This window comes from Pinus tabuliformis, chromosome 2_2 (assembly GCF_031772625.1).
Source record: "Pinus tabuliformis cultivar Carrire ecotype Pingquan chromosome 2_2, CPIR1, whole genome shotgun sequence".
NCBI lineage: Eukaryota > Viridiplantae > Streptophyta > Pinopsida > Pinales > Pinaceae > Pinus > Pinus tabuliformis.
Window position 1 is genome coordinate 925,819,900 of NC_142300.1, and position 4,788 is coordinate 925,824,687.

Consider the following 4,788-nt stretch of genomic DNA (forward strand, 5'->3'; position numbering starts at 1 on the left):
CTACAACAACTCAAATATATCATCTAAGACATTCCCACACAATTTCACGACAAAATTAACAAAAAATATCTAAATTTAATCTAATGAATATCAAGCAATGGCAATCTACGATTTTCCAAATGAAAAAACTAGTTCAGATTACCATAACTTAAATACAATGAAGACCAATATCAACTTATGAAGCTAAGAGGTGAATAATGTGAGGGAGTTGTGTAATTAATTTTATATTTAAAAAAGTCAATATTGGCTATAAATAAAAAAAACATGAATATATATATATATATATATAGTTAGTTAGTTAGTTAGTTAGTTTTTAATTAAAAGCATCATTAATTTGACTTTCATTGTTGATATTATAGTTCATTATGAAGATGGTCACCTGGTTTCTTGTTGATATTTCTACCTTCCATAATGAAAATGTGATTCTTTAGATGCTTAAAAAGAAAATATTAAAAAAAATTTCACTCTCAAACATTCCTAGGTACATATTATGTAACATAATTTTATATCAATTTTTAATAGAGATAAACTAAAAAAAAAAACTTATGTTTTCAATTTTCACTATGAAAAAAATACGTAATTATTTAGTGTTTAAAAAATGTTATAATGTAGTAGGAGTTGAGCTCAAGCACTAGAGGCATATAATGTATTTTTGGAAGTGGCGAGTTAATATCTCTAGAGACATACTCTACTGGGTGAAAAGTATAAAAAAATTTGTATAAACAATTTCTATTATTTGTATAAATCTGATAGAGGTATATTTAGTAACAAGAGCAAAAGTCTCCTCATAGTCAACTCATTTTTAATGGAGAACCTTCTAGCCACAAACCAAGCTTTGTAGTTTTCTATGTTGCTATCTCTCTACATGGTTAACCATGTAAAACAACCTAGAGTCAAACACTGACTTCCTCACTAGTCTAGGCACTATCTCCTACCCATCATTCTTTAGGAGAAGATGTATTCCTCCATCATGGAATTTTGCAGTACTTGCTTCCTTACTACCTCTTTGTTACTAGAAGGTTTTGTTTCAATGATGGAAGGCATCAGTGCAACATAACTAGGGAACTTTTTAGGAGGGTGGCTTACTTGCAAGGAAGTAGTTGGAGTGTTTGGAAAAATCACCGCACCTCTATAGAATCCGTAATTTCCACCCTGGGGATCCTAGTTAGTGGGTTGTAACATTTACCACTACCTGTGGGTTTTGGTGTAACGGCAAACCTCCACATGGTATCAGAGCTTGGACCCAGGTTCGATTCCCCCGAGTTGCGTTTGAGGGGGGATGTTGGAAAAATCACCACACCTCTATAGAATCCACAGAGCATTGAGTGCATCTTTATTGGATACCCTGATGGTGTGAAGGGATACCGGCTCCTGATTTCCTCTACGGACAAGCTCATCATTGAGCGAAGTGTCAAATTTTAGGAAAGTCTCTCGCATGCACCTCAATTGCTGCATGCAGACACCTTTTATCTACCTCATGTCCGAGATGATGACTCAGTACACTCAGATGAAAATACAGAGCATGTAGATGCCGAGGTAGAGCATGCAGATGCAGAGACAGAGTCTTCAGATACAAATCTAGTGCATGCATATGATGATCCACATCCAAGCCCAGATTGGGCTTCCAGCAGTGAATCATATTCCCCTATCATAAATCAGAGAACAAGGAGCTTACGTGAGATATATGCACAAGACCACCCAGCTACTAGAAATGGTCTTGTGGGGGATAATTCTGATCTGCAGAGGACTAGCTCAGAGTTTATTGAGCCTTCTCTCGCCCTCACTGCCACTGAACCATCGCCATCCTGGCATTGTCATTTGGTTCATTCTTCTGATCCACAGTGTTATGCTAAGGCTGCTGGGCATCCATCTTGGGAGTCCGCCATGGAGGAGGATATAACTCCCTCCTCGAGAACCAGACCTGGGATCTGGTCCCCCTTCCTTCAGGAAGGAAACTTGTCCGATGCAAATGGGTCTACAGGACCAAGAGTGCTGCAAATGGGCAAATCACTAGACTGAAAGCAAGGCTAGTAGCCAAAGGCTTCCAACAAGTGCATGGCATTGATTATGACAAGACCTTTGCTCCAGTAGCAAAGATGGATTCCATATGCCTTACACTTGCCATTACAGCTGCCCAGGGGTGGGAAGTACATCAGATGGATGTGAAGAATGCCTTTCTTCATGGAGACCTATCTGAGGAGATCTACATGGAGCAGCCACATGGTGTCATTCAGGATTCATCTTTGGTTTGCAGACTAAAGAAATCTCTCTACGGCATTAAGCAGGCCCCGAGAGCTTGGTATGCGAAGATGGATTCTTTTCTCTTATCACAAAACTTTGAAAGATGTAAGTCTGATCCGAATGTTTACATGCTCAGGACACATGATTCTCTTCTTATCTTAGTTTTGTATGTAGATGATCTCCTAATCACCAGCAGCTCGGCTTTAGCCATTGCTACAGTCAAGAGGGCCTTGCATGATAAGTTCTTGATGACGGACATGGGTCCATTACACTTCTTTCTTGGTCTTGAGATCAGCCAGGATGCCACAGGCATCAAACTTTCTCAGGCTAAGTATGCACGGGATCTCCTCGAGAGATTTCGCATGACTGACTGCAAGCCAGCACCGACTCCTTTTCTGTCTGGGGTCCGCCTTGAGGATGGAGGTGACACTCCATTAGTTGACAGCACTCTCTATCGACAGCTAGTGGGGAGCTTATTGTACCTCACCCACTCTAGACCAGATCTCTCATATGCAGTAGGGGCAGTTTCCAGATACATGCAGGAGCCGCATGAGCTACACTGGAATGCTGCCAAGCGCATCCTCCGATATGTGTAGGGCACCATCACCTTCAGGATTCACTATGCAGCAGGCACTGCATTGAATCTCCTTGGCTTCACAGATTCTGATTGGGTGGGAGACAGCATTGATCGCAAGTCCACCTCCGGATATTCACTCAGTTTAGGATCTGGCCCTATCTGTTGGTCGAGCAAGAAGCAGGCTGCTATTTCTCTCTCTTCAGCTGAGGCCGAGTACAGAGGAGTAGTCAACATCACCATTCAAGCTCTGTGGCTACAACACTTCCTCACTGAGTTGGGCATCTAGTTCCACCAGCCCATTGTCATCTGGTGTGACAACCAGAGCACTCTCAAATTTTGCAGGGATCCAGTACAATGGCAGCGGACGAAGCACATAGAGATCCATATGCACTACATCAGAGACTTAGTACATGATCGGGTCATTGATTTGCAGTTCTATCCTTCAGCAGAATAGACTGCAAACATCTTCACCAAGACATTCACTGAGCAGAAGTTTCGCTCTCTGCGCGATCGTCTTGGTGTGAAGGACACAGTTGCTTAGCAACTGTCTTTTCTTCCTCTTTTCTTTTGATTACATTGTATTTTGAGGGGGGGTTTTCCCATGAGGTTTTCCCTCTTTCCTCAATTTTAGTACAAGTTGCACTGTATTTTGGGTGACCTTTGGCCTTAGTTGCCAGGGCCCATTTTCTATTTTTCCCCATAGTGGTGTTCAGGGGGGTGTTGGAACTACTACACACCTACATGCGAACTCTTAGTTAGAGCATGGGACTACATGCAAGATTCCTTCTGCATGATTTACTCCTTGATTTTCTCCTTCTTTAACTCCACAACTGGTTAGTTCTTCTGCATGATTTACTCCTTGATTTTCTCCTTCTTTAACTCCGCAACTAGTTAGTTCTTCTGCATGATTTACTCCCTGATTTGCTCCTTCTTTCACTCCGCAATTAGTTCTCTCTCTCCGGAACTTGTTGTAGGTGTTGAGTCTTCTCATTGATCACCACTATGGTGCATTACCTTGGGATCTTCACCTAGTAATGCTATATCATGAGCATTGTAACCTATTTTCTAATGAATCATTCTTTTGTTCTTTCGATTTTCTTTTAGTGTTTTTGCTCTGCAAAGCTGTGTGTTCAACCTTTACTAGCTAGATTCATCTGTGCAGGTTTTCTAACACATTTACATGGTATCAGAGCTTGGACCCAGGTTCGATTCCCCCGAGTTGCGTTTGAGGGGGGGTGTTGGAAAAATCACCGCACCTCTATAGAATCCGTAATTTCCACCCTGGGGATCCTAGTTACTGGGTTGTAACGTTTACCAATACCTGCGGGTTTTGGTGTAACGGCAAACCTCCACATGGAGCACCAACTTACTCTGTTGCCTTTGGTAATGTCTAAATTAGCCATCTAGGCTTTCTAGTTGAACTTGAAGGTAAAGAGGCACCCCTTACACCTCCAAAAGCTTGCTGATCTAAATCTGCTTTTCATGATCTTTTTAATTTCTGCATATCTGTTTTTGGGATACCAAGCTCTTCTGCCTCCATGGGCACTATTGGAGGTTCTTGAGACTTAGAGGACCATGCATTTTCTTCAAACTTGGTATCTCTGCAAACATCTACTTTATGTTGAGATGGAATGTATATTCTATAAGCTTTTGAGGTTTCACTCTAACCTACAAAGATGTCCTTCAAACTAGAAGGTTCTAACGTGGTCCTTTTCTCATCTGGAATATGAATGTAGATAGGACAACTGAAAAACTCAAAGATGTGTTACTTGAGGCTTCTGAATTCCTCCATTAATGTCATATCCTTCAAAATTCTATGAGGATACCTATTCAAAATATAGATAATGATAAGACATGTTTATACACAGAGACACATGAGCAGAACTAGATCATGAATCATGGATTTCACTGTTTTATGATAGATTTTTTCCTCCTCTTTGCAACCCCAATATACTAAGGATTGTAGGGAA